Consider the following 19,375-nt stretch of genomic DNA (forward strand, 5'->3'; position numbering starts at 1 on the left):
AGGCGGGAGAGGTTTTTCTCCGGATACTCCGATTTTCCCTGTCATATTTAATTCCAGAAACACTCTCGAATATCATTTCATTTCATCTGTCATTCATTAATCATTGCCCCGGAGGGGTGCGACAGGCTTCGCCAGCCGGCACAATTCCTATCCTCCCTGCTAGATGGGGGCTTCATTCATTCCATTCCTGGCCCGGTCGAATGACTGGAAAAAGGCTGCGGATTTTTTTCCAGAAGGCAGCGCTGCTGTCGATAAAAGGGCCAAGTACGCGCGCTTTTCGTCGGCTTACTGTTGAAGTGTGCAAACAGTTTGTGGTCTTTTTCAGTAGTTTTATACATCCTCCAGTTGTATAAGTGCAAAATAGCTGGCATTAACTTTTCATGAACTGAAAAGTGAAAGATTATGCATTTGAGAAGTAGGACGTATACTTTGACATATGCTTCAATTTAATACCGCATGTGAATATGCCAACTTGCAATGTCCCGGATTATAATTCGGGTTACAATAAACATTCGAATTATAAGCGTCATTTTTGTTTCACCCCCAAAAGATCCCACTCTGTTCTCAAAGTGGTCGAAGGCTATCCCACGTCAACATCTGCTTTTAAAGTGATAGTACCCTTAACATAATTTTTCAGTCAGATTAGAGCCATGGCACAAGCTGTTGTCAAAGAGAATGCCAAAATCACAACTACAGCTCAGGAAAAAAATTGCAACACGCTTACCTTTGATCAGCCACAATTATCTTTTTTCATTTTTTGCTAGTTGCTTTACGTCACACCGACACAGGCAGGTCTTATAGCAACGATAGGATAGGAAGGGCCTAGGAGTTGGAAGGAAGCGGCCGTGGCCTTAATTAAGGTACAGCCCCAGAATTTGCCTGGTGGGAAAATGGGAAACCGTGGAAAACCATCTTCAGGGCTGCCGACAGTGGGATTCGAACCCACTATCTCCCGGATGCAAGCTCACAGCCGCGTGCCCCTAACCGCACGGCCAACTAGCTCGGTCCATCATTATCAAGTTGGGAAGATGAACAAATAGCTCCTTTCACCAGTTCAAAAATTGTCATTCATCAGTTCTGTGGGTATATTGTTAAACATGCAAGCGAAGTGATAGGCTGTACAGCATGTATTGGTTCTATGCAAAACAATACAGAGGAGAACCTAACAAGTCTAGAAGAATATTTTAACGCATCCAACTATCTTATTTATCCATCGAGTTTTAATGTGTTTATATTACGCAGCATGTACGCTAACAGTCGAACATGTGTTTTTTTTTAAGGTTATAGCTGATAATAACAACTGAACTTGATTTTGTGGTGAATTAATGAAATAGCTCTATACACACATACCAGTTTGACATATTCGTTAAGACACTGACGAACTAATTTCAGAAGTAATGTCATTAAATCATTACTAAATGTAAAATATTTTCTATGAATTTGTCACATATTACTTTCAAAACAAGGAACACTATAATCTTAATTTGCACGAAATACAGATCGCACATAAACACAGTCAACGGTCAGTAAAGAGAATGCACATTCCTGAAACATAACAACACGGTTTTAAATAATTTATTTAAACGATAAATTCCGAATTAAGTCACATCAGATCTCATTTAAAATCACATGTTCAGGGACAGCTGATCCCTGTTTACCTACACCAACGCCGCGTAGTGTAGGAACATATCAAACAGCAGAAGTCGTCACCACCGCCGTCTTAATCCTGCAAGACCACCTACAATACTCACACCACAATACAGAAAAAACATGGCTGTCGTACCAGGCCAAAGCTGACGTCCCGAGGAGTAACCTAATAATGGTCGTGAGAACATTGCAGTACAAATATATTTATAAAGGATTTTAAAAAACAGCATTTGATACGTAAAAGAAAAATAGTAATTCTACGTGCTCTTTATCTAGAGGATTTTTTCTAGTTTAACGTCCACTATCACATCGAAAGGTTTTGGCGATGGATGGAAGGAAAGGGCTACGAGTGCGAAGGTAGCGGCCGCGTCTTTAATTAAGGTACAGCCCCGGCAGTTGCCTGGTTTGAAAATGTGAAACCACTGAAAACCATCTTCAGGGCCGCGCGGTTAGGGTTGAGTAGCTGTGATCTTGCATTCGGAAGATGGGAGGGGTTCGAATCCCATCGTCGTAGCCCTGAAGATGGTGTCCCGTTGCTTCGCATTTTCACACCAGGCGAATGCTGAGGCTGTACCTTAATTAAGACCACGACCGCTTCCTTCCCACTTCTACCTCTTTCCTATCCTTCCGTCACCGAGAACTTTTGATGTGTTAGTGTGACGTTGAATAACTGGCAACAGAAAAAAAAAAGCATTACAATAAATAACAAGTTATCAACGCCTAACAAATGTCACTTCGTTGAAAACACGAATACGGACTTAAGAAAACATCGACATAGCACCAAACAAATAAGTAGTTTTCCGAACATTAACACTGTGACCCATTATCCTATTATGCATCATTCATCAACATATTGAAGTTGACTAAAACTAGCACTACACACATCCTACAACTCCTCTTTTGAAGTTTCTTGGCAATTTTTCATTTGAGATTGTATAATTGTTGATAAAATTACTGGCCAGAATTTTTACACAGTCCTTTATAATTTTTGACGAAGAAACGTCACACTTCCACACATCACTTGAACAATTAATGTTACTTTCAAAGGTTAATACAAGGCTAAAACAAGGGCTCTATTTTTCATAAAGTTCCCCAAAATAAAGATTATGCCACTCATTTCAATACTACTCTCTCTGTAATTACCAAGGTGACTTACCAGAATTTCACATTTTCTCTATCTCTCACAATTGAGGTTGCCTTGCCCGTAACATCCTAATATCAACTTTAATTTTTCTGCTAGTAAAGCAATAATTTTAAAATACACTTGCACTTCTAGGTCACTCGTCACTTTCATATTGATGGAATATCTACTGTAGGTTTTGAGAACATTATAATACTTCGCAATCACGTTGAATGGACTCATATTTTTTTCTTAAAAGGCTGAAAATATCTGTATCATCTTCACACCAATGTTTAATTGTTACTTCGTCTCTCAGTGGCAGTTGCTGTTCACGCTTTTTAGGGCACCTTCTTCCTCGAGGTAAATAAATGTTATACGAGAGACAGGTCTCAGTGGACAATTTAAGATATTTCCTAGGGAAGCGAATAGGTTCACTATTCTCAACGGGAAATATAATATCTTTGCGGACAATGAACTTAGAGTAAAATATTTGATGCACACGACAAGTTCAGTTTTTACAGCAAAATTTTCCCTATCAATGCACCGAATTCATTTCTCTCGAAATGGAGAGGGCAGACATACGCGAAGAATTTCTGTAATTTGACCTGCAGAGAGGTACACAATACAGCACACTACATTCTAAGTAAACGCCAATAATTATAACACCGCCTCTCAAACACGATAAACAAACACATAACCTGTACGGTACCATGTTGAAACACGAAATAATTAACCTACAGGTATTTTAAGCTTCCACGTAAAAGCGACTGGAGACACAAATACTTCCGTATCAGTATTGAAAATCACGAAGTACGATCATATGCCCACTCGAAATACCTATTTCACAATTACTGCTTTAAACTCGTATCCACAATCACATTTAACCTACGCCTGGCCCGCACCCACGGCCATATTGCCATTAATCGAAACCTGCCTTGAGGTCTGAGGATTGTAGTTGGTCTTGCGCTATGTACTTCTATTCGTCCTGCTGTATGTCTAGGTTGTCCATAACTATGTTCACTTATTTTTGGGTTGGCAACACTTCTTTTCCTTTCCGCCAGGTTTCAATTAGCCTATCATAAATTTTTGTAATTTTAAACCAATCCCGCATTTCTTGTTCACTTTGAATTCACCAATAAAATTTGAGAGGGCGGGGCTGGATTAATCTTGAATTCTCTCGAACCTTCCCTGAGGGTATATAAGTTGCGGCTTTTCGAGTTTCCTTGCTAATTGATCATCGTCTTTCTAAGAGTGTGTGTGTGTGTGTTAAGGCAGGAGGCGGGGCGCCTCTTTCGTCGGCAGCCAGAACATCTATAAGGTAATGGCCACATAAAATTCTATCTTTCATGCTGTCTCCGCTACTCTATCTGAGGGGAAGGTCCGAATCTTTAACTATGTAACCTACTTTTCTAAAATGTAACTTTTCTTTTGGCTAATGTAAAAACTTCATAAAATCTTTAATTGTAAATCAGGGATAGAAAGTGAGTTACCCTCTCAGACTCCCCTTCATCTTGGTTTGAGGTGGCTACGTTTTCGCAACCTTTCGTTTCTGTAATGTATTAAAGTTATTTCCATCCAAGCCACCTCAGCAGTGTGGGAATAGCCCCAGTTTCATCGGCCAAGAGCGCTGTAGGATTTTATATTTCATTATCTGGAGTGCAGGGTACGCCTCTATTCAGTTTGTGTTCGGGCCGTTTATTTAACTTGTTCTTTTTCGCAAAGGCCCTGTAGGTTGGGTACTAGATACCCCTGTGTAAAAACCAATTCAAATTGTAAATTGTGGCTTGAGAGGCCAGAGATTGTAAATTTTGATGTAATGTTGCCTTGAGTAGGCTGTAAGAAACTGAAAGCCTGTTAGCTCTTTTTCAAAGTTTTGTAAGAGTAATGAGTGCCTCTGGAAGGCTAGATACTGTATTTTGGGAGCAAGTGCTCTTGAATTAGGGGATTTCTGCCCTTGACTAACTGTATCCTTGTTTTGAATTAAAGTTGTGAACTGGATCCATTAGCTGTGGAATTGTAAAATTGAAGCCCAGAATCTGTACAATTCACTAATCTTGGGTTTTCCTAGTCTGGTTTCAAGATTGCTTTTGTACCTGACATGTTGTTATGTTCACTAAGTGAGAATTTGTTAAGTTGTTGGTTTTTTGAAGAAATATAACCTTCAGTTCAAGTTTTAAATTAATTTTGATATTGTAGATAGACCCATTCACCCCAGCACCTTTTTAAACTCTTTCTGCTCCACGGGTATCCCCGTAACAATAATAATAATAACAACAACATTAACATGCAGGGGCTTCGAGTATTAATATGGAACTGCCAGTCAGGTCCAGAAAATACGAACTTGAAGCCTTCCTAGCCACCGGGGAAGAAATTCACCATGAGAGGCTACAAAGTACATAGAAGCGACAAGGCTAATCGAGTCGGAGGGGTGGCAGTTCTGGTAAGGAAAGGCATCAAACATACGGAGCTAGACTCACCAGAGCTGATCGAACTGGAGGAATGCGGAATTGCCATGCCAGTGCGAGGAACACTCATTAATGTCATATCAGGATACGCCAGACCAAAAACATAGAAGCAGTACTAAGGCAAAATCAAAACACGATACTAGGAGGAGACCTAAATTTGAAACACGCCAGCTGAGGCTGCCCGAGACCTAATTCAGAAGGCACAAAGCTGTACAACCACATGTTATCCCAGGACTATGTGGTAACAGCCCCCAGCGAGCCCACGTTCCTAGCACCAAAGAGACAAGTCTCAGACATATTAGACATAGCCTGACTGCGACATATTACTCAAGGGCATAGCATAACAGTAATAAACGATCTAGGGTCGAGGTACCAACCAGTGCTATTTACACTGAATGCGAACCCAGAGGAATATGAGAATAACCCCAAGCGCCGGCTGAACTATAAAGCAGCCAAATGGGGTAAATTCGAAAGAAAACTGGACTCACAACTACAGGGGACTGAGGACACACAAATAGAAAGCCTAGCCCAAATCGACACTGCAGTAAGAACAGTAGTAGATGCGATCCAAGCAGCCACAACTGCAAGCATTCCGGTATACGAACGTAAACATAACACCGACATCGACATACCGGCCGACATTAAAGACCTAATACACAAGCACAATCAACACATGCACAACTGGGCCCAATACCACCACAATGAAGGCCGGGAAGCGAAAAACCACCTCAGAGCCGAAATCGAAACTCAACTACTTGAACATAGGTCACGGGTCTGGAACAACAATCTGAGTACGTTTGATACAAACACCAGCCCGGTGTGGAACCTAGCGAGATATTTCACATGAAAACCACATGTCATCCCAACAATTAAAGGGACCAAACGGACCAGTATATGAGAACAGTGATAAAGAAGATTCTCAGGAAGTGGCCTTTACACCCAACCAGGAACTGTCCGATCCCGCTTTCACTCGGCGAAGAGAGGCTAAGGTATGGTTTGTACCAAATACAAGTTGACAGGTGCGTGACACAAACCATGCAGCCACTTGCTCAGTCCCAGGGCAGTCATACCCATCACTGACACTTCCAACATGACTATCCAGGTCTCTGCAAAGTAGTAGGAGGAGATGAGATTTGGTTGTACAGTTCACTCCAGAACTAATCCTTTTCCACTTCATCACAGGCTGTTTGGGGAGTACAGGCAGAGAAGGTATACCAGCAGTGGCTGTCAGTATCGATGACAGCATACATGAGGCAATACCACTGTTCTTGGTCATGCCATGGTAAATGAGCCTTAGCCCTAACCAATATCATGGGATTTCTGGCCCTTCCACCTCATCTCCCATATGCAAGCGATGCAATATATTGGCGGTGGAGAATCTCTGTGAGTTCTTGACTTCGCTCAGTCAGTGTCCCAGTAATGAGTGTGGCGATGTGTGGTGATTTGTCTTTTCTTCTGACTAGCTTCTTTAACTGTGTTGGACATTCAGTAACCCTTGCTCATTTCTCATGCTGGTCAGGCGGTACCAATATGCATCACCTGCGAGGGGACACCCTAGCATTCATTATATGCAGCAGTGGTGTATCTCGATCCATTAGTTATGACAGAATTTGCCGACAGGCCTGTCGCCACACAGCCTGACATCGGGACAGACTTAATTGTACTTTCTGTAATGTCAGTTCAGTGCAAAAGGAAAGGGGCCTGCTGACGGAAGTAAACAAGCTACTTTTGTGAAAATTTCCCCGCCAATTAGCTCTCGTGTATTGTGCCATATTTGAGAAGTATACCCCTTTGAATCATTGCAAAGAGCACTGCATTTACCTCTCGAGTCCTTATTCTCAGTGTTGACTAGTAGGTCTGTGATGAAGTAAATTACTACCATTTTTTCATCATAAAATAATATTTCAAGTTTTTTGCAGTGTATAAATATTTACCTGATAAACAACAAGTCCATTTTGAGGTCAGACTAATTCAGAAGGTGGAAGAAAGTAGAAATCAAAGGTTTCAAAACTATTTACTAAATTGTATAATTTGTATTGCCTTTTTTGCAGTGTATGCTCAGCATATTTTCCATAAGGTCAAATACATATGTTTCAATATTACTTCTTAGTGTTGTAGGGCATTTCTGTGAACAGGAACAATCAGCTACGATCAATTAACCACAAAAATCAATTTCGTACTTTTCCCACATTTTGTTGATTTTTACAGTGTAGTTCTGCGGCGTAAATATTATTCTCAAAATATTATTTTTTAATGGTTTTTGATAATTATTTGAGAAGAAAATCATGCTATTTGAGTTAATATTCTTTCTTCTCTGTTTAATTCCAGATTTTCAATGTAAATTTAATAATTTTTGAATAACTGGTATTGCTTTTGTAGTATATACAGTATACCGGTACTGCATATTTTCCATAGTGTCAAATTTTGCATGTTACATTATTACTTTTTAGTGTTGTACAGTATTTGCCTTCTCCATGTTAATGATCATCCTTCTCTTCAGTATGTCAATGGTGATATCAACGAAGCTTGTTCAACATAACATCACCCTGAACAGCAAGCATTAGAACAAGTACAAAACTTCAAGTACCTGGGAGCTACAATCAGGGAAGACAGATGAATGGATGCAGAAATAAACACGCGGTCAACCACGAGTGACCTGGGAAGAAAACATTAAAAGCACTCCGACAGAAAGGGACGCAGACTGGCACAGTGTCAAGAGTTGGGCTCGAGATGGAACTGGATGGAAAGCTCTCTGCAAAACCTCTACACTTTCAGGTTAAAGAGGATCAACTAAGTAAGTTGTACAGCATTTCTGTGAACAATCAGTTACATTAATTTACCACAAAAATAAATGTTATAATTTTTCCACATTTCATTGTTTTTTGGAGCATGTTCCTGCAGAGTGTCAATATTGTTCCAAAAATAATACTTTTCACTGGTTTTCAATATTTATTTAAGAAGAAAATCACACTGAGGTAAAAATAAATATACATTTCTCAATGCTTGGTTAAATATTTTTCAGAATAAAGCTCCAAATTTCATTTGGCAGCAAAGGGATTGTCACAAATAGAAAATGTTGTAATAGTAGAGTAAATTAAAGTAATTAAAATAAGAATTTACAGTTATTTCGCTTCTGTTTCCCACAACTACATTACATCAAAGTTTTCTTTGATATCACCCATGTCATTATCATTGAAATCTTATGCATACGGTTGTGTGTTAATACTAGAATGAAATGTAATATGATACCACGTACTTTTAAGTTTTCTTCCTTGTTGTTTACCAATGAAATACACACAAAGGTTTATTCAGATGTTATGATCATTTCCAGCTTATTAATAAGCGAATATTTTACATACTGTCTCACTGCACCATTTCCAGTTGTATTTCAGAAAACAATTTTAAATTCAGATTCATCAATTTAATTTCAGAAAAAAATCAATGTAATTCAGAAATTTTTTATTTAAAATTAACAGAAAATGTTAATATAACATAGGAATTGCAAAAACTACAATACTGTACTATATAAATGTTTTACTGCCCTGCAAACATGACATTCAGTATTACCACCAAGATCAATCATATGCTCCAAGTATGCCAGTCTCTGTTCTCCCACACATTCACAATTGGTATCTGGAGATTAGCTTTTATTTCTGATTTCATTTTTGACCAAATTGTTTCTATTGAATTGAGCATACGAGATTATAAGCCTAAATGCAGCAAAGTAGCATCAGTTCCATTTATAACATTTTCCAACCCAGAGTGACATGGGGCATTATCATAAACTAATACTTCTTCTTCTTTGTCTACTGCTTTTCCCAAATGTGTTGCACATGTGGATTTGGCCCTGTTTCACGGCTGGTTGACCTTCCTGATGCCAACCCTATATGGAGGGATGTAATCACTACTGCGTGTTTCTGTGGTGGTTGGTAGTGTAGGGTCTTGTGTGAATATGAAGAGGAGAGTGTTGGGACGGACACTAACACCCAGTCCCCGAACCAGAACAATTAATCAGAAGCGATTAAAATCCCCGACCCGGCCGGGAATCGAACCCGGGACCCTCTGAACCAAAGGCCAGTACGCTGACCATTCAGCCAACGAGTCGGACTGTCACAAACTAATACTCTTTCAATTTATTTCTGAAATCTTGCCACAACGCAAGGACAACAGCCAATTGTTTGCAAATTCTGCTATATATGAGCTGCACCTTCTTTCCATAGACATTACTTCGGCTTGCATACATTGCATCTATTTGATCCTCTTGAAGCTGGAAAAACCCGTATAATTGAAATTTGTTTTGTCTATGCAGATGATTTGCTTACATTTTGAACGTAATTGTTTAAAGTGTTAATATATTCCACACATTTTTGTCAGTATTAATATTAATTTACAGACTAAGTGTGTACCTTTTTCTTTGTATATATAGGCCTACATACACCCCCCCCCCCACCACGGGACTTAACGCCCTTGAAAGGGCCTTGGCCTGCCCAGCCTGAAGGCCTGCAGATTATGAGGGGTCGTGTGGTCAGCACGACACATCATCTCGGCCGTTATTCTGGGCTTTCGAGACCGGGGCTGCCATCTCACCATCAGATAGCTCCTCAATTCTAATCACGTAGGCCGAGTGGACCTCGAACCAGCCCTCAGGTCGAAAGAAAAATCCCTGACCTGGCCAGAAATCGAACATGGGGCCTCCGGGTGAGAGCAGGCACGCTACCCCTAGACCACGGGGCCGGCGGACCTACATACACACTGTTGGGAAAAAATAATTAGTACACTTGTAAAGACAACCTCGATTTTGATCTGATGATGGCAGATGCCACCTGGGGGATAGTAGATGTACTGATAGTGGTTTCAATGTCGTCCGCCAACAGATAGCATAGTGACATAGCTGCCAGAGTGCCATCTGAGTATACTCTTTCATAGGGAACGTTTACAGCCGCAAGGCTCAGTGTGATGTAAACGTTTGAAGCAAACAGGCTCCATGCCACTGAGACCCACTCGTGCTTCCTACAACCGGGCGAGTTTGACAGGGGTGAAATTGTGGCCTTCCGAGTGGTGGGATGGTCCTTTTGGAGAATTGCCACACAAGTTGGACATACTGCATCAGTTGTGCAACGATGCTAGTTGCAACAGTCACGTGAACATCACACCCACAGACGAGGTTCTGGACGTTCATGCAGCACAGATATCCGCCAAGATCGTCGTATTGTAAGGGCAGCAGTAGCAGATCGCACAGCTACCACTGCACAGATAGGAGGGTTTGTGAGCTCAGAAGTGTCAACACAAACTGTTGCCAACGGGTTACTAGCAGTGGGACAACGGGCACGCACACTTCTAGCCCGTCTTGCACTCATGCCACAGCATCGATGTGTACAGCTCGACTGGTACCGTCAGAGAATCGCTTGGAAGATGGAATGGTGGGCCATGGCCTTCAGCGATGAAAGCAAATTCTGCCTGCATTCAAGTGATGGTCATTTGCACGTATGACGTACACCTGGCGGGCGCTGTCTCGTAGAATGCATTCGTCCAAGACACACTGGCTCCAACCCAGGCCTTATGGTCTGGGGTGCGATAAACTACAACTCTCGTTCACCTTTGGTGTTTGTGGAGGGAACGCTGACCAGCGCTCGGTATATGCAGAATGTTGTAAGACCCGTTCTTTTGCCATTCTTGCAACAGGAAGGTGATGTGTTGATCCAACTGGATAATGCTCACTCACACTCTGCTCGTGAAACTCAACGTGCTCTGGAAGACGTGCAGCAACTTCCCATGCCAGCACGATCTCCGGACTTGTCTCCCATCAAGCACGTGTGGGATATCAAAATCAAATCAAAATCTCTTTATTTGCAAATGAGGTGCCTACCTCGGTGGCAAATGGTACACTAAAATACATTATTGTCAAGCACTAAATATTAAATTAACAAGACAAAATTTTCCTATAATACAATATTATACAATTTACGCTAACAATTTTTTTCTATTAAACACACAGTTCATCCTTAGTAAATTTATATTGTTTACAAAATTCTTCTAATAATATCTCCTGTACTACTTACAAATATAGTCAACTGATATACTTTATGTGGAATTACTTCAAATGATACTGTACAACTGGTATAAGATTAAATTTTACATTGCATTTATTTACTTTTTTCTGTTTTCCTTTACCCATTCTGGAACCTAAGTAGCATAACGACCTGCTGTGTCTTAACCAGAGCCCCTTTTGCCACCACTTTTCAGAGTTCCTGAAGGGCCTTCACAGCTACCGTAGCGGTCCCAGGGCCCTCGAAGTCCCCACTGTACTTCACCCCTACAGGCAGTCCCCTACTTTGGCTGTCCAAACTCCTTAGACTAGGGGATGGAATTAATTTATTCACACACATTTTTTTATTTACATTAACCTGCACTGGTCGAATGCCCTCTAACATTTCATTTATTTTCTCTGTTGCTGTTTATTCTCTTCTTGAATATCTGTACAGATTTTGGAAAAGGATCAAACACTACCCCTGGTAAACTGTTCCACTCCTTTACACCCTTCCCAATGAATGAAAATTTACCCCAATCGCTTCTACTAAAATTTCTTCTAATTTTACATTTGTGGTCAGTCCTGCCGATATAATTATTTTCCAACTGAAGCCTCTCACGGATATCTCCCCATGCTGCTTCTCCTGTATAGGCTCTATATAACCCTATAAGTCTAGTTTTCTCCCTTCTCTTACTTAAAGTTTCCCACCCTAGTTCCTTTAACATTTCTGATACACTACTCTTTCTCCTGAAATCCTCTGTTACAAACCTTGCTGCTTTCCTCTGCACACTCATGACTGGATGACAGCTGACATGTTCGACTCGTCAACCCACAACTCTTGCAGAACTACGTGAACAGGTCGAACAGGTGTGGAATAATGTATTGCAAGACAGTATTCACCATCTGTATGATCGAATGGAAGCCAGAATCAGTGCCTGCATTGCCGCCGGTGGAGGATACACCACGTACTAATATGGGTGTTTCAGCATGGATCAACACCTGAGACCTCAGTACCACTTGAGCTATTGATCTGTAAATGTAAATGAAGCATCGACAGCCAGGTGACCGGTCACGTTGTTGATCAAGGGAGAGCGTCAGTAGCCACGGGATGAAGTCAGATGGGGATTCCCAGTGAAGCAGTTAGAATATAACCCTATAAGTCTAGTTTTCTCCCTTCTCTTACTTAAAGTTTCCCAGGATATCACGAGTTTCAGAACAAGGGAGAGAGCACAAAATCAACCTCTTTCAAGCCGCAGATGTTAATGTCAAATGAAGAGCCCTCTGAGGCAGGGTCGAGGCAAGAGGAAACTAAGAGCACAACACCCCAGTCATATTGTAGTCTTCACAACAGAAATCTCCATCTTTTAAATGCTTTAAATACATGATATCAAGTTTGAAATACATACAAACATTAATATTATTTTAAAATTCTGACATTTCATATGACTGTAAGAGTCAAAATTTAACACCATATTCGGTACTAATAAATTAGCCATTGTGAAACTATTGCATAATTGCAGGTGGAAAATTTTCCCAGCAGCCAGACACTAGCTTTATTCCCAGACACCCAGAGGCGAAGAATCCCCTAAATAATGCCATGGTATTTATTAATTAATCCACAAACGGATTTCATTCCGCCGGATATAAATAGTCATCAAGAATCATGGGCTACCTTGTGATTGTACCACCTTGGTCATAATATCCCAAAATGAAGAGGCACATCAATTTGGAGTGGGGATGAATACAGCGACCCTCAGTTGTTTTAGTGTAGCTTATTTAAGCAAAGACATCTCCACACCACAAAGACTTGTGTTACAGTTGTTCATGCATGCAGAATTCAGCCGATTGCAGGAGTTTGCATTTTTGTGCAGTGATAAACTAGACTATAAACAGAAATACACCGAGCTCGATAGCTGCAGTCACTTAACTGCGGCCAGTGTCCAGTATTCGAGAGATAGTAGGTTCGAACCCCACTATCGGCAGCCCTGAAAATGGTTTTCCGTGGTTTCCCATTTTCACACCAGGCAAATGCTGGGGCTGTACCTTAATTAAGGCCATGGCCGATTCCTTCCCACTCCTAGCCATTTTCCTGTCCCATCGTCGCCATAAGACCTATCTGAGTCGGTGCGACGCAAAAAAAAAAACAGAAATACTGAGCTACATAAATAATGAACCACTTTGAGAAACATTTTACACTGTCACTGTGTGATAGCGCCTGAAGTCAATAAACTTCCTTAGACAAATTAGAGGTGGAATTACTATCATTATTACTAGTAAAAATCTGAGCATTATGAGTGCTAGAAGAACTGTGCCAATAGTATTAGATAAAAGGTGAGCTAACTATTGTAAGAGATAAGCTAATTTAATGTTAGTCCATTTGAAACCTGGAAAAAAATCACATATTATAACGTTACAAAAATATGGCAATGTATTTTAAATTAAACAGCCCAATTAAAAAATTTCAGCTCAGTAATTGGAAATGTCAAAACCTGGAGCTCTGCACCATTTCGTATGCAGTCCACATGTTTTCAACAAGTTTCCATTGACTCAGTAATGGGTATTACCACCTCTAGCCGCAGTTACATCTGTGATTTGATCAGGCATGTTCATGATACAATCTCAAATGTTCTCTTGTGGTATAAGCTCCAATTCTGCCTGGAGTGCAGCCTGAACTTGATCCAGTGAGTCAGGGGAGCAATCCTAGTACATTTCCCAAGCATAGACATGCTGTAGCGGGTTTAGATCAGGACTAGGAGCAGGCCACAGCATGCACTCAATTCTGACTTCATCCAGGTACTCACGTATACAAACAGCAATGTGTAGGCAAGCATTGTCATACATCAGGATAAAGTTCTCGCCAACGACAGTTGCCTTGTGATCCACTAAAATCTCCTAGATGTATCGGTGGGCTGTCAGACTTCCATTCTCAACGAACACAAGCTCCATGCACCTCTACTGAATGGTGTCTTTACTGAGAAAGTACAGGGTGAATAACATTCCCTGGTCCTTCTCCATACTCTCTTCCTTCCATCCAGTGCCCTCAAACAGAATCTGGATTCATTCGTAAACAGCACTGAGCTCCACAATCCAGTTTTGATGGGCGTTGGCGAATTGCATCTGAGAAGCAGGTTGTCGTGTGTAAGCAGAGGTCCTGTGGCGGGCCTTCTGGACTTTAAATTTGCTTAATACAACCAACTTCTTACTGTCTTTTTGCTGATGTTCGTGCCCCGTACTTGTAACAAAGGATTTTTGGCCTCCACAGCTGTTGTATGTCGATCACAAAGAAATTGCATTATGAGAAAGCAATCGTGCTCAGTAGCCTAATGGTGTAGATTGTCCTGTCTGTACCTTTTAACAGTTCTGTACATGTTAGAACAAGATGTACCCATAACATCTGCTACATAATGTATACTGCGCCCACCCCCCACTAATGCTTTGGCCTTTGCTGTGTTTTCAGGTGAACGAGCCATTATGACCTGTCGTAGAAGTGAGACTAACCGTTGCAGACAAGCCGTAATGTCCACAAAAATACGCGGCGTGAGAATTCACAGCAATAAACCTTAAGACACCTGTTTGCGGTTATTCTTGTCCAAAAGAGGGAAACAGCAATATTGGTGTTGTGATTGCCACGATGAATAACGTTTATCAATATCGCACTGAAACTTCTCAAATGGGCTAATTAACTTATGATACATTGCATATAGTTGTAATGTCATAACATGTAATTTATACAAGGTTTCAAATGAACTAATATTAAATTTTCCCTGAAATACATAGTGTTTCGCTTTCTTTGTTGGTGAGTGTAGTTAATTAGCACAAGAGGATGTAAAATTGACCCTGAAAAGGGAAGGTAGTGTATGAAGCAATTTGAATCTGTTAATTTATTTCAGTTAAGTAGAAACCGTAAGTCAGGATCTTTTGTAATATCCAAGTTTATAACCATAATATAATATTTATCTTGGAATTTTAATTTGGGAATTTATTACATGGGAACTTTTTGATTAGAAGCATCTAGGTTTGAGAGTGCTTTAGTTCAGGTTGTAACTGTACAACAGGGTTACAGACTTAATTCAGCAGTTATTATAATTATTATCATTAAGTGACCCGATTCATTACATTTTATATTCTGATTTTCATTATTTAGATTGTAGTATAATTAGGTATCACGCATATTATGTAATTTAATCATTGGATAAGGGAATTCTGTTTGTAGTTATTCTAAATGTAAATAAGTGAGATTTGTTGATTTGAAAAAGTCATACTTTAACTTGTAACTGTAGGCAGATGAGCTAGCATGACATTGTGCAACCAAGGCTATGTTTAACCGAGGTTGCATTAGACAAGAAAATTTTCCATTGACACATCCAGGTGGTAACAGTTCTTGCGCATGGGGAAGCTATTAACCCACATGACAAATTTTGTAACGTGCATGGCCACGTGGCTTCGATCTTGCTTCCATATTCGCTAGCTACCGTGTGTCGGTGTGGAAGGGATGATGAGGTAGAAGGCAGATGAGTGGACATGACGAGTTTATATAAGTCGATGTAAGGATGGTCTGATATAAGTGGTAAATTGTAGTTGTCTGGTATGAGTGGTAATTGGTACTGGTCTCATATGAGTGGTAATTTGTACTGGTCTGATTGAGAAGCAGAAATAAATAAATAAATGAATGAATGAATGAATGAATGAATGAATAAATAAATAAATAAATAAATAAATAAATAAATAAATAAATAAATAAATAAATAAATAAATAAATAAATAAATAAATCTTTATTGAATTCTATTATGTAAATTGCGAACTTTGTTTGAGAATTGAATCATACCTAGTTACATCTAACATCGCATAGAACTTTTATATTTATTTCAACAGTCTCTATATTAGCTATCAGGATGTGTGAAACTAGAGTAGATAGCTTGCTTGAATATTACAGGTTCTTCAGTAAAGTCTTCCAATTTCTAACAATAAATATCGAATGGACGTAACCGCATGGAGGTTATTACACTCGGACAGGGAAAGTAGGTCAACTCCAGGTCACGCAAGAAGATGAGATAACAGAAGACGGCCTCCAACTTCAACCGGATGGATTTCCAGTAGTACCAAGTTCAACAGCGGTAGTTGCAGACATCAGGTAATGATATCATCAGACATGTTATGCAAAAATAACATGAAGAAGAATTTAATCAGCGGCGATATCACAGTTACTTCACGTAAAATGACAATAGCTTTTTAAATTTAGATCAAGTTTCTGTATGTAACAATCAATCAATACTGATCTGCATTTAGGGCAGTACCCAGGTGGCAGATTCCGTATCTGTTGTTTTCCTAGCCTTTTCTTAAATGATTTCAAAGAAATTGGAAATTTATTGAACATCTCCCTTGGTATGGTATTCCAATCCCTAACTCCCCTTCCTATAAATTAATATTTGCCCCAAATTGTCCTCTTGAATTCAACTTTTATCTTCATATTGTGATCTTTCCTACCTTTAAAGACGCCACTCAAACTTATTCGTCCAGTAATGTCATTCCACGTCATCTGTTCGCTGACAGCTCGGAACATACCACTTACAGTGGAACCTTGGATTGCGAGCATAATTCGTTCCGGCAACATGCTTGTAATCCAAAGCACTCGTATATCAAAGCAAGTTTTCCCATATGAAACAATTGAAACGCGGATGTTTCATCCACAACACAAAAGTATTTTTCGCATACCATTTCTAAAACAAAATATAACGTAAAACAAATTAAAGTGCACTTCTTTTCCTTACAATAGAAACACTGTTGGTGTGAGGAAGACGAGAGATGGCATGAGAAGTGTTACTGTGTAGCATGAATTTCACTAACGGAATCACTGCTATCTTTTGGCTCACTGGCATTGTTCTTTTCGTGTAACTTAATGAGGAATCTGTCCAATGACTGTTGCTTTTGACTCTTTTTTGAGGATTTCACAAAAATGTGACATTGCATTGTCACTGAACAGATTTATAGCTCGAACTGCTACAGCCTTATTCGGATGGTGTTTTCCTACAAAATTTGCACCGTTTCACACATTTTGCACTTCTCCCGAATCTCAGTTGAAGTGAGGGATTCCATTGACTTTTCCTCCTCCTCTTCCCTGGACAAGATCTCCATAACCTCCTCCTGTTGTTCGCGATGCAGTCCATCAGTTCGTTGGTGGTCAGTTCCTGACTATGTTCTTCCACCAGCTCTTGAATGTCCACGTCATTCACATCCAGCCCCATAGTCTTCCCTAAGGACACAATTTCACTGACAACGCGTGGCTCATTGTCACCAACAATCCTCTCAAAGTCACGTCCATGAACACAGTCAGGTCACAGCTTTCGCCAAGCGGAAGTGAGAGTTCTTTTGGTGACTCCATCCCAAGCTTTATCAATGATCTTCGGGGAGTTCACAATGAGGAAATGATTTCTCCGAAACTCTCGGAGGGTAGGGTTTGTTCCTTCGGTCACATCGAAGCATCGCTGAAATAGTGCTTTGGTGTATAGCTTCTTGAAGTTCGAAATGACTTGCTGATCCATAGGCTGGAATAGTGGAGTAGTGTTGGGAAGAAGCAGCTTAACCTTAACCCTTTCAGACCTGAAAGAAAACTGGCGGTGTGAATTTTTGTTTGTACGTCAAAAACTGACTAAAATGCTCTTAAATACATATATTTTTAGTTTATTTTACAAAATAAAAATTAACACCTGAAAAAAGCACCCGCACAATTGTGCGTGTCAGGACTTACTTCACTACTTACAAAAAAGAAAAATTACCTCAAAGCATGTGAATATACATATGTACATGATCAAATGTTCTATTTTCCAGTGGGGAATAATTTTAAACAATTAAATCTTCGTTCAAACACAAGTAAACGTTACATTTTCTATATTGAGGAGGAGTTTTGACATTACTGCTCTTTTGGCAGCAGCAGCTTGTCGTCAGACCTGAATGAAATCTGGAGGTGTCAAAATGTCAAAAACTTACTAAAATGCTCTCAAATACATGTTTTTACAGTTTATTTTACAAAATAAGAACTATCGGCTGAAAAACAGAACCCACACAATTGTGCGTGTCAGGACTTCATTCACTACTTGCAAAAAAAAAAAAAAAAAATTCATCTCAGTACATGTGAATATGCAAATATACATGATCAAATGTTCTAATTTACAGTGTGGAACGATTTTAAACAGTTAAAATCTTATACATTACATTTCTCATGTAGAGTACGAGATTTCTTTCTCAGTCCTTTTTGCGACAGCACCCAGCACTCCTGCATGCATTGGCTGTAAGGAAACCTAGCCCGCACATTTGTGCATATCAACATTCAAAACCTCATGGTATTACGTACGATGTTGAAAGTTCACAATTTTCGTTTGCTACACAATCTACACACTTCATAGATTATATTCTGATATTCAGTAAAGCTTCTAGATTAATATGAATGTAATAAATAAATACTTACTTTAGGCATTACTGCTTCCCGCCATATTGCTAATGAACTGTATTTTTAAACTCTTCTTCCTTCCCCCTGGTGGTCAAGTACTAAATAAAAACAGCTGAAGTACATGCTACGTGTCCCGCACAAGCACTGCAGTCTGGTCTAGCGCCAAGAACACGTCAAATAAGCTCAGACATAAATAAAATACGAACCCGCACAATTGTGCGTACATGGTCTGAAAGGGTTAACAAACTTCAATTCCTCCAGTAAGTCGTCCTCCAGGCCTCAAGGCCTGGAGGGGAGCATTGTCCATAACCAGCAAGACTTTGAGCGGCAGATTATTTTCTGAGAGGTATTTCTTCACTACAGGACCAAAGACTTCGTTCATCAATTCAACAAAGGCACAGGGGAGGGGAAAATGTATGCACACGTGATGCTCGTATTGCGGAACCTCACTCGCTTATCAAGTTACAATTTATTTAAAATGTTTGCTCATCTTGCAAAACACTCGTAGACCAAGTTACTCGCATTCCGAGGTTTCACTGTATTACATGTTATAAATCTCATTTTTGGTCCGGTGCTAAGGGCCACTTCTTCAATAATTCAACTGATGCTTCTATTTCACCTTATGCTCACGAATTCATCAGCGGCCTTGAACATGTTGTTTTTATGAATT

The 19,375-nt window shown here is 40.0% G+C and overlaps 1 long non-coding RNA gene across 1 annotated transcript; it reads left to right on the forward strand.

Annotated features, from left to right (window-relative positions):
• The first annotated feature begins 1,762 nt into the window (after positions 1 to 1,762).
• LOC136877060 (uncharacterized) lies at positions 1,763 to 14,812 on the forward strand. Its single transcript, XR_010860706.2, has 3 exons — positions 1,763 to 1,839; positions 7,733 to 8,026; positions 14,718 to 14,812. It is a non-coding gene; the product is annotated as an uncharacterized lncRNA (long non-coding RNA).
• The last annotated feature ends 4,563 nt before the right edge of the window (positions 14,813 to 19,375 follow it).

Source organism: Anabrus simplex, chromosome 7, assembly GCF_040414725.1.
Source record: "Anabrus simplex isolate iqAnaSimp1 chromosome 7, ASM4041472v1, whole genome shotgun sequence".
In the NCBI taxonomy this organism is placed as follows: domain Eukaryota; kingdom Metazoa; phylum Arthropoda; class Insecta; order Orthoptera; family Tettigoniidae; genus Anabrus; species Anabrus simplex.